Source organism: Pongo pygmaeus, chromosome 7 (genome assembly GCF_028885625.2).
Source record: "Pongo pygmaeus isolate AG05252 chromosome 7, NHGRI_mPonPyg2-v2.0_pri, whole genome shotgun sequence".
Lineage (NCBI taxonomy): Eukaryota > Metazoa > Chordata > Mammalia > Primates > Hominidae > Pongo > Pongo pygmaeus.
The window spans coordinates 105,246,662-105,258,873 of record NC_072380.2 but is presented as its reverse complement, the minus strand read 5'-3'; the positions used below and the strand labels follow the sequence as shown (position 1 = coordinate 105,258,873).

The window sequence follows — 12,212 nt, the reverse complement described above, 5'->3', positions numbered from 1 at the left end:
AATTCTCTTTAAGTATTTGCCACTTAAATTTGTGCCAATAATCTATCATTTAGTTTTGTCAGTTTATATAGGTGATCTTTATATAAATGAAATCATGTTGTATATATTGTTATAAAATTTGCTTCTACTGAACATCATGTTTTAGAGTTTTATTTTTGTTCATGGCTGTTGATATAGTTCATTCATTTTCTATGCTTTATGGCATTCCATTATTTCCATATACTGGTATTTTTCTTCTAGTCTCCTGATTTTGGACAGTTATAGATTATTCTCAGTTTTTTTTCTATGAATGCTATTATGAATGACGCTTCCATGAATATTTTTAGACATGTCTGTTCATCGGTTTACATGTATAAGTTTCCCTGCAACATATACCTAGTAGAAAAGTGTTGTATCATAAGCATGGATGTGTAACATAATCAAGTTGTGAGTGTTGTTTTTATTTTTTAAGAAATTGAGCCTATGCATCATGCTTGCTGGTGATGGTAATGGTAAATAGGGTGTGGCAAGTTAACCTTTAATTCTGGGAGACAATTGCAACATGCAGACCTCCATAAATTAGATTTAGGTAGTAAACCTCTTTTAAAAGAATGTTTATTATTGTCTCTCTTATGTATATATCTGAATGAGATGTCTCAGACACCTTCCACGGCTTCTCCAAGACTTACATCATATCATTGTCATTGTGATATACTGTGGGGTTGTGAAGCAGTTAAAATCTCTGGGAATCATATTTTTAACACTGAGATGTGGAGTTTATCTACTCCTGCAGTAGGACTGTAAGTATACTGCTGTCTTTTCCAGTAAGGACAGACAGCCTCTTGCAGTATCTGTGATCAGGCCTGAGAAAAATGCATTGGCTTGGTTAATTAGCTAGTTATGACCAGGTGCTAAGGACTTCATTATTCTGCTACAGTAAGAAAATTCTACTATAATTTTAAATTTTCAGTAGTATTCAGTTGGTTTCCATGATATAATTAATCACAGTGAGGAAATAAAGAGGCCAGTGAAAATAATCAGTATGACTGCACATATAAAGTTTTTCATCATATAGTCAACCTCTGAAATTCCCCCAGGAGTATACATTTCCTTTTCTTTACCATTTTAGTAAAGAAAGGGAGTAATAGTTCTACTTCACACTCATTAACAAAAGAGCTATTAGATCACATATTGGGGAACCATGCTGGAGATCCTGTCTATTTCCATTATCATTTGAGCCCATGTATTCAAAAATTGGAAAATGAACATAGGGTCTGTTCTGCATCACGGAGTCTGCCATTAGGAATTGATTTTTTTTTAATCAACTTATCTGTTAAACTCCCTCTAGGAGTTAGTGTTTTTTGAATCTTTGCACTTCGATATTTCCAATATTTGAAATTGCTTCTATCATCTACCCACATGGCTTCTTTCCTAACTTCATTTGAGTATAAGCTCAAATGAAATCTTATTAAGGAGGACTTCTTTGACTGCCATATCTAAAACAATACGTATCTCGCTTTCATTGTCTACCCATTGCCAACTGTATTCTTTTTAGTGCTTTTTATCACCTGATAAATTGAACAATTTTTGTTTGTTTATTATTTGTCTTTTATACAAGGTTTGGGATAACAGACACTTGACCTGTTTCTTTTACACATTAGTTATCACCCTGAACGTAATACTCATTTCTGTACTTTGTTTTGATCACATACTATTGAGAAAAATTTATTGATACAAATAAATAGTTAAATATGATAACTATGTTATTAATAGTATAGATCTAGCAATTTCAGGATACTCTTCAATTAAACTGATCACAACATGAGAAAAGAGTAATAGGAAATTTTATTCTGCAACAGAATCACAGGCACATATAGCCTGCAGTTTTTATTATTAGTATAAAATGTCAGCAACCAGAGTATAATAATCCTCCTAACTATGCATGTACCTTTCACATTTTATTGCAAAACTATTAGGCTATAATAAGAACATGCAGCAAGCAGGGACACCAATATCTTGCCTGGCATTTAATTATCAAAAACACCTGTACGACAATAGTATATTCACTTGTATAATTCTTTATATGTAGACATTTAAGTGCCTGAATTATTTAAAAAATCTACTGTCTGCATAAAACTTCCATAACCAATGACAAATGTCAAAGCTACTCTTAAATGAGCACAGCAAAGTCAAGTGACATAAACAATAATTAGCAAAGTCAACACTAAAAATAAATACACTTCTTATTTCCATTACATTAAAATGTGAAATGTATTGGATTACTAATGTTTTAAAAATGTTAAAATTTTAAACATAATTTAGAATATATTTAAAAATAGGAAATTGAATAAAAATTGATTTGAGTTAGTCTGGAAAGTTAGGTATATATTTTATAATTTCTAGAGCAACCATTAAAACATTAATCTAGAGTCAAAATCACAATACATAATTTAAATGTAATACTAAAAAGTGTTCAAGTAATACAATAAGAAGGAAAATTAAAGAGCAACAAAAATCAAAGGGAACAAAGAGAAACAAAAAAAGTTAGACCTTAATGAAAACATATCAATAGTTTTATTAAATGTAAACATCTAAACATACTAATTAAAGGACAGATTTCACATTGAGATAAATATAGGCTATATATAAGAAATTAACCTCATGAGCAAAATGGCTGAACAGAATCCTCTAGCCATCATCCCCTCACAGGAACACCAAACTGAACAACTATTCACACAAAAAAAGCACCTTCATAAAAAGCAAAAAACAGGTGAACCGGTACCTGGCTTTAACATCGTATTAAAGAAAGAGGCACTGAAGAGGACTTAAAAGACAATCTTGAGTCAGCTACACCACCCCTTTCCCGTACTTCACCATTGGCCATGTGGTGTTAAGAGAGAATCTGTGCACTTGCATGAGGGAGAGTGCAGTGATTGTGGGAATTTGCATTGGAACTCAGTGCTGCCCTGTCACAGTGGAAAGCCACACAGGGAAGAACTTAGCTGGTGCCCACAGAGGGAGCATTTAGACTAGTCCTAGCCAGAGGCAAGTCTTCTATCCTGGTGGTACGAACCTGAGTTTCACCAAGCCCCATCACCACGGACTAAAAGACTCTGGGATCCTAGATAAACGTGAAAGGCAGTCTAGGCCACAAGGACTGCAATTCCTTGGCAAGTCCTGGTACTCTGCTGGGCTCAGAACCAGTGGACTTGGGGTGCATGTCATCAGAGATGAAAAAGGAGGCATTACAAGTGATATTTCAGAAATAAAAAATACAAGCTACTTTGGGTAACTGAATGCCAATAAATTAGTTAACCTAGAGGAAATGGATAAATTCCTAGACTCATACAACTCACTAAGATTGAACCATGAAGAAATCCAAAACCTGAACAGAACAATAACAAATAATGAGATCAAATCTATAATACATCTTTCAACAAGGAAAAGCCCAGAACCCGATGGCTTCACTGCTAGATTCTACCAAACATTTGAAGAAGAAATAATACCAATCCTGCTCAAACTTCCAAAAAATAGGGGAGAAAGGAATACTTTCAAACTCATTTTACAAGGCCAGTATTACTGTAATACCAAAAACAGACAAGAACACATTAAAAAAAAAGAAAACTACAGGCCACTCCTGATGAACATTGATGCAAAAATCCTCAACCAAATTCTGGTAAACCAAAGTCCAACAACACATTAAAATATTATTCATCATGAGCAAGTGGGATTTATCCCAGGGGTGCAAGGATGATTCAACATACACAAATCAAACAATGTGATACATCATATTAATAGAATGAAGGACAAAAACCCTATGATCATTTCAATTAATGGTATAAAAGCATTTGATAAAATTTAACATCCTTCATGATAAAAACCCCTCAAAAAAACGGTGTATAGAAAGAACATACCTCAACATAATAAAAGCCACATATGACAGACCCACAGCTAGTATCATACTGAATGGGGAAAAAGTGAAAGCCGTTTCTCTAAGATCTGGAACAAGACAAGACTGCTCACTTTCCACCCCTGTTATTCAACATGGTACTGGAAGTCATAGCTCGAGCAATCAGACAAAAGAAAGAAAGAAAGGACATCCAAATTGGAAAGGAAGAAGTCAAATTATCCTGGTTTGCAGATGATATGGTCTTATATTTGGAAAAAACAAAAGACTTTATGAGAAACTATTAAAACTAATAAGCAATTTCAGTATAGTTGCTGGAGTTGATTTTTGTACAAAATCAACATACAAAAATCAGTAGGATTTCCATATGACAATAGCAAAGAGTCTGAAAAGAAAATTGAGAAAGTAAGCCCATTTGCAATAGCTGCAAATAAAACAAAATACCTAGGAATAAACTTAAGCAAATAAGTTAAAGATTTCTGTAATGAAAACTATAAAACAATGATAAAAATTTGAAGAGAACACAAAAAAAGGGAAAATATTCCATGTTCATGGATTGCAAAAATCAATATTGCTAAATTATTTATACTACCCAAAGCAAACTACAAATTCAATGCAATCTCTATCAAAATACCAATGAAATTCTTTACAGAAATAGAAAAAATAATCCTAACATTTATATTAAACCAAAAAAGCCTCAGAATTGCCAAAGCCATCCTGAGCAAAAAGAACAAAACTGAAATAATCACATTAACTGACTTCAAATTATACTGCAGAACTGTAGTAACCAAAACAGCATGGTACTCCTATAAAACCAGACACATACACCAATGGAACAGAATAGAGAATCCAGAAACAAATTCTTACATCTACAGTGAGCTCATTTTTGACAAAGGTGCTAAGAACATACATTAAGGTATGGACAGTCTCTTCAAAAAATGGTGCTGTGGAAACTGGATATCTATATTCAGAAGACTGCAACTAGAACCCTATCTTTTACCATATACAAACATCAAATCAAAATGCATTAAAGACTTAAACCTCAAACTATGAAACTACTAAAGGAAATCATTGGGGAAACTCTCCAGGAAATTGGATTGGGTAAAGATTTCTTGAAGCATAGTTCACAAGCTCAGACAACCAAAGCAAAAATGGAGAAGGGGGATTACATCATATTAAAAAACTTCTGAACAGCAAAGGAAACCATCAATAAAGTGAAAGGGACAACCCACAGAATGGGAGAAAATATTTGCAAACTATCTAACAGAGGATTAATAACTGGAATACATGAAGAGCTCAAACAACCCAATAGGAAAAAATTTAATAATCTGAGTTTTGAATGGGCAAAACATCTGAATAGGCATTTCTCAAAAGGAGCATACAAGTAGCAAACAGGTATATGAAAACGTGCTCAAAATCATTAATCATTAGAGAAATGCAAATCAAAAATACAATGAAATATCATCTCACCTCAGTTAAAATGGCTTTTATCCAAAAGGTGCAAGAACGAATGCTGGTGAGGATGTGGAGGAAAGGAAACCCTCATACACTGTTGGTGGGAATGTAAATTAGTACAACCACTATCGAAAACGGTTTGGAGGTTCCCCCAAAAACCTAAAAATAGGGCTACCAGATGATCCAGCAACCCTACTGCTAAGTATATACACAAAAGAAAGGAAATCAGGATACCAAAAAGATATCTACACTCCTATGTTTATTGCAGCACTATTCACAATAGCCAAGATTCAGAAGCAACCTAAGTGTCCATCAATAGATGAATGGCTATAGAAAATGTGTTACTTATACACAATGAAGTACTGTTCATCCATGAAAAAAGAATGAGATCCTGTCATCTGCAACAACATGGATGTAACTGGAGGTCATTATGTCAAGTGAAATAAGCCAGGTACAGAAAGAAAAAGTTGGCATCTTCTCACTTATTTGTGGGAGCTAAAAAAATTTAAACAATTGAACTCATGGAAATAGAGAATAAAAGGATGGTTACCAGAGACTGGGAAGAGTAGTGGGGAGGGGGTGGAAGGAGTGGTAATGGTTAATGGGTACAAAAATATAGTTAGTAAGAATGAATAAGATCTAGTATTTGATAAAACTTATTGTACATTTAAAAATAATGAAAAAGGCCAAGTGCAGTGGCTCATGCCTGTAATCCTGTGTAATGCCTGTGATTTGGGAGGCTAAGGTGGGCGGATCACGAGGTCAAGAGATTGAGACCATCCTGGCTAACATGGTGAAACCCCATCTCTACTAAAAATACAAAAATTAGCTGGCCATGGTGTCATGTGCCTGTAAACCCAGTTACTCAGGAGGCTGAGGCAGGAGAATCACTTGAACCTGGGAGTCAGAGGTTGCAGTGAGACGAGGTTGTGCCACTGCACTCCGGCCTGATGACAGAGTGAGACTCTGGAAAAAAAAAAAAAAAAAAAGTAGTATAATTGGATTGTTTGTAACACAAAGAAAGGAAAATTCTGGAGGAGATGGATACCCCATTTACCCTGATGTGATTATCATGCATTATATGCCTGTACCAAAATAGCTCATGTACCCCCATCAATATATATATATACCTATTATGTACCTGCAAAAATTAAGTAAAAAACAAAAAAAGAATTTGAAACATTCAGCCTGAAATAACTGATAGATTACCAACACTGAGCTTTTAAGCAGCAACATCTGTTTGACTCAGCCATTGTATCCTATTTTATGGTTATAAAAATTGTAAATGAATGAAAATTAATGTAAAAATCCAACATACTAACTTTAAATGTGATGATAGTAAAAGTAAAGCTATGGAGGAGAAGTACTTCTTGAATGGAAAGTAAAAACCTCTGAAAATCTGCTTTTATATAAAGCCAATGAGAACACTGGTGAAAACTATCAAAATCAATGTTTTCCAGAAATCTGAAAATTAACTAAAATCTTAAAACCATCCAAGGAGTGTTTATTCAAGAAAAACAGGTGAATCTCAGTAATATCTGCAATCTTTGTGGTGTTTTAACTTGCCTTAATGCCATCTTCTTTTCTTCAGCCTTGCAACTACAGTAGTTATGGAAAACGTTAGTGTAGTAGCCACTGGAGAAGGCAAAATGCATTTGGAGATATGCAAAGCCCCCATCCTCAAGACTTGTCACAATTTGACCAGTCTGGACACTCACTGAAAATCTTCTTTCTCAAAACTTGTCTTTATTTGACTTTACTTAGAGCTAACTCTGTGTGAAGAGCCCTTTTTCTGTGGCATTTGACAAAAACAATGAACAAGTGTTTAACGTTGTAGCTGCCTGAAGCATCATTACTAGTTGGGGTTAAACATGAGACTGACCAAAGAACTTAAAAGCAAAAACAGGGGAATGACATGCCCATAGAATTTTTTAAAAGGTCTGACAGATTCCTGAGAATCTAGAAGGTCATGTGCATGAGCAGGGCTATATCATGCCCATTAAAGATGTGAGGAGCCTATAATCTTTTACCTCTTGGTGGACTTAAGGCTCTTCACAAGCAGAAGTGAAGGCTAAGGCATGACTATAAACTTATGTTGTAGCACGGAGATGTACCCCAACGCAAAAACATACACATATACCTGCATGTACATATACAGACACACACACAAATAGTCACATAGCTCCTCAGCAAAATTAAGAGACTTAGTGGTTCAAAGCATTTAAGGAAATATCTGTCCAGTCATTACATGATGTCTTAGTCCATTTTGTGCTGCTATAACAGAATACCTGAGACTGGGTAATTTATAAAGAAAATAAATCTGTTTTTTAAAGTTCTGGAGTCTGGAAAGTCAAAGGTCAATGCATCATCCTAATGGGGAAGAATAAAGGACAAAAGAGCACATACAAGAGAGCAAGAGGAAAGGGACCAAGCTCATTCTTTTATCATAAGCCCACTCCTGTGATAACTAATTCATTCATGAGGGCAGAGCCCTTATGACCTAATAATCTCTTAAAGGTCCCACCTCTCAATGTTGTTGAATTGGAAATTAAGTTTCTAAAACATGAACTTTTCAGGACACATTCAAATTATAGCATTCTAGCCCTGGCCTTCAAAGTTCATGTCCTTCTTACAATGCAAAATACATTCATTCCATCCAATAGTCCCAAAAGTCTTACCTCTTTCTAGTATCGACTCAAAATTTCAAAATCCAAAGTCTCATTTAAAATCACACATGGGTAAGACTCAAGGCATCATTCTTCTCAAGGCAAATTCCTCTCCATCTGCGAGCCTATGAAATTAATCAAATGATCTACTTCCAAAGTACAATGCTGGGGCCGGGCGTGGTGGCTCATGCCTGTAATCCCAGCACTTTGGGACACCGAGGTGGGTGGATCACCTGAGGTTAGGAGTTCAAGACCAGCCTGGCCAGTATGGCAAAACCCCATCTCTACTAAAAATACAAAAATTAACCAGGCGTGGTGGTGCATGCCTGTAATCCCAGCTACTCGGGAGGCTGAGGCAGGAGAATCGCTTGAACCTGGGAGGCAGAGGTTGCAGTGAGCCAGGATCGTGCCATTGCACTCCAGCCTGGGAGACAGGAGTGAAACAACATCTGAAAAAAAAAAAAAAACAGTGCAATGTTGGCACAAGCATACCACAGACATTCCCATTCCAAAAGGGAAAATTAGGCAAGAAAAAAGGAGTAACAGATTCCAAGCAAGTCCAAAACCCAACAGGGAAAACAACATTAAATCTTAAAGCTGGACATAATATCCTTTGACTCCATGTCCCACATCCTGGTCACATTGGGGCAGGCATTGGGCCCTCAAGGCCTCAGGCAACCCTCCCCATATGGCTTTACTGGGCTCAAACCACCCAGCAGCTCTCACAGGTTGGAGTCTCTTGCCTGGTTCTTTCCCAGACTGTAATTGCACACTGGTAGCTCTATAATTCTTGAGTCTCTGAGGTGGCATTTCTCCTGTGGCTTCACTAGGCATTGCCCTAGTCAGGGCTCTCTGCAGTGGCTTCATCCCTGCAACAAGTTTCTGCCTGGGTCCCCAGGCTGTCCAGAACATCTTTTGAAGTCTAGTTGGAGGCCTCCACGGCCCCACAGCTCATGAAATCAGTAAGTCTGCAGAATCAGCCCTACATGAACCCTGCTAAGACTTACCCCTTGTGTCCCCTGGAGCTGCAGCACAAACTTCACCTGGGCCTGCTTAAGCCACAGCTGGCATGGCTGAGGGGTGCTGTGCTGGAATGTGAGAAACAGAGTCCCAAGGCAACTCCAGGTAGTGAATACAGAGGTCCCCTGGAAGCCTCTCTGGAGACCTTGCCCTTAAGATCTTCTGGATCTATTTTGGGAGGGGTATTCTCAGAGGTCTCTGAAATGCCTTTGAGGTCTTTCTCTCATTGTCCTGATGAATAGCACCTGGTCCCCTTCTCACCCTAGTAATCTCTTTAGCAAAGGGTTGCTTGGTCACACCTTTAGTATTCTCTCCTCAGCACACTTTTTTTTATTCTTTACATGGCCAGGCTGAGAGTTTTATAAATCTTTTCCTCCTATTTCTCTTTTAATTGTAAATTTTACCTTTTAATCGTTTCTTTTTTTGCACATCTCACTATATGAGGTTAAAGGCAGTCATACAACTCCTTCAGTAATTTGCTTAGAAATTTATTCTGGCAGATACTTTAGTCCATTGCTCGTACATTCTGTCTTCCATATAAAGTATTTGACATGGAAGCAATTCAGCCATGTTCTTTGCCAATTTATAACAAGGATAGCCTTTACTCCAGGTCCCAATAAGATGTCTCCCATTTCCATCTGAGACCTCATCGAAATGGCCTTTACTTTTCATGTTTCTATGAACATTCTGATTATGACCACTTAAATAATCAGTAAGAAGATTCAGACTTTCCTTACAGCTCACCATTTTTTTGAGCACCCCCAGATCACCTTTAATGCTTCCTTCATAGCAACACAGGGTTTTTCTAGCCTGCTCTTTCAAATTCATCCAGCCCCTCCCCATTGCACATTTCCAAAGCCACTTCCATATTTCCAGGTGTTTGTTATAGCAGCACCCCTACTTCTTGGTACCAGTTTTCTGTCTTAGTCTATTTGGTGCTGCTATAACAAAACCTTTGAGATTAGAAAATGTGTAAAGAACAGATATTTATTTCTTACAATTGTGGAGACTGGGAAGTCTAAGCTTGAGGGGCTTGCATCTGGCAAGGGCCTTGTGAATGCATTATCCCATGGTGGAAGGCAGAAGAACAAAAGAGCATGCACAAGAGAGAATGAGGAAGTAAACTGAATTTATCTTTGTATTATGAACTAACTTCCATGATAACTAACCCACTCTCACAATAATGGCATTAATTTATTCATGAGGGCATAGTCCTCATGATTCACTCTCCTCTTACAGATCCCACCTCTCAAAACTGTTGCACTGGAAATTAAGTTTCCAACATGAATTTTGGGGGACACATTAAACCACAGCAGATGACCACTCAGGTAACTGTGCAGAGATGTCAGTGACCATATACTATTGAATACAGTCTCTATAGAATTAGTTTAGTAAAGTTACTAAACAAACGGATTCTAACAACAACAACAAAGAGCAAATAACAGTAACAACAAACCTCAGGGGCAATCTAGTTTGCAGAGTTTCCACATTACATTATCAAATATGTTTGATTTTCAATTTAAAATTATGAAACACATAAAGAACTAATAGGGTAGTTCATACACAGAAAAATGCAGTAGAACCTGTTCCTAAAGAAGCTCAGACATTGGACTTGATTGAGGTCCCAGATTGGCTTCATAGGCTTGAATTACCAAGTTTTTCTCTCCACATACGATTTAATGAGCAACTGTCAAATAGCTACTTTGGTTATTGCATCACTGATACAACCAAAATCGGAATCACTTGTGTCCAAGAAACAGTCTACATATAAAATCTAGATTATGTAACTGTTTTTTTTTTCCCCTAGGTGTAAGTACTCAGAAGTCAGGGACTTCTATATTTTATATTTTTTACAATCATGTGGGCATAGGTATCTTTCTTGAAGCCATAAATATTTAAATGTTGAAAACCTCTTTGGGTACAATGGAATGATCTGGCTTTAGTTATAAAGAACTTAGCAGACACTCCTGTAAATGTTTTCACTTAGCAAACTAAAGCCAGATTTTGCAATATACACTTTTGGATATCATAGTTGACAAGGAGAATGCTAAATTTATGACAGATGCACTGCTTGGAAAAGTACCAGGTATACAATAACTTTTAATACAGTCTTTTTATTATAAATATATTTTCAAATGGTAATATCAACTTGAATACAAATCTGGAAGTATTATTCTCTAAGAATATGAGAGTTGAATTGAAATAGAATACATTATTTAACCAAAGGTTATATGGCAGTTGAAGTAGAGTGAAAAATTCTCATTTTAGTATTGACTCTTAGATATTTGAGTGTGTTTTATGACAGATACATTATCCAAAATATTTCATATCTGTATAAAAAGTATGAATTAAGATAATCCTCTTGCATCTGTTTATTCCTGCTGCTCACCCTCCCCCGACCCCCCGCCATAGCATCAAGAGATTATTATAGGGCATATACAGGATAAAACAAGAAGTTACTTTGTAATAAGTCTACAATCTTCAAATATCTTTTAGAATTCTTGTTAGAAACTTGCTTGCTAACCCTGACCGGAGACCTTTGATGTGTCACCATTTTCATTGTTCTGAACTGTTTATAGCTCAGCAGGAATAATGACATGAATAGTTTGACTGTACAGATGTGAAATTAGAGTGAACACTTGTCAAGATTTTTTTCATCAAAATTAAATATTGCTAATTTAAAATGGGTCAGAGTAACATTTTTCTCTTGTATTTTGTTCATTCCATTATTTGAATTTAGATCATTTGATAGATATTATGACAACTGGCTCATTTCTAGATCATCAGACCCCATCATCAAATAATATTTATTAAGCTTTTGCATGCTCATTGATCCAGAGATATTGCTATACAATAGCAGTTAAGGAAAGAGAATACAATCCTTTAAAAACAAAATACCTTGCTTTCCAGCCAAACAAACACTTTTATGTGTCTAATGGACACAAATATAGTGTTTCTTCACTACGCCCATCCATTTGACTCTCATTTGACTACCATTTCTAGTTCTAAAACTCTGTATGAAATTTTAAAGATACTTTTGAATCATTAGCAGACACATTAAGATATATTGCACATTAAATTTTTATGATATACTTGAGTTTAGACCAACTGCTTTTCAATTTATTTCAATGTGAAGAAGGTGTGGAAATTAAAGTTAGAATTTGTATTATTTAGATGAAGGGAAT

General features: G+C 36.0%; 1 protein-coding gene across 9 annotated transcripts in view; it reads left to right on the top strand.

Moving 5' to 3' along the window:
• TRIQK (triple QxxK/R motif containing) overlaps positions 1–12,212 on the top strand; it is a 79,062-nt gene that overhangs the window by 57,322 nt on the left and 9,528 nt on the right. The gene's annotated exons all lie outside the window — the stretch shown is intronic.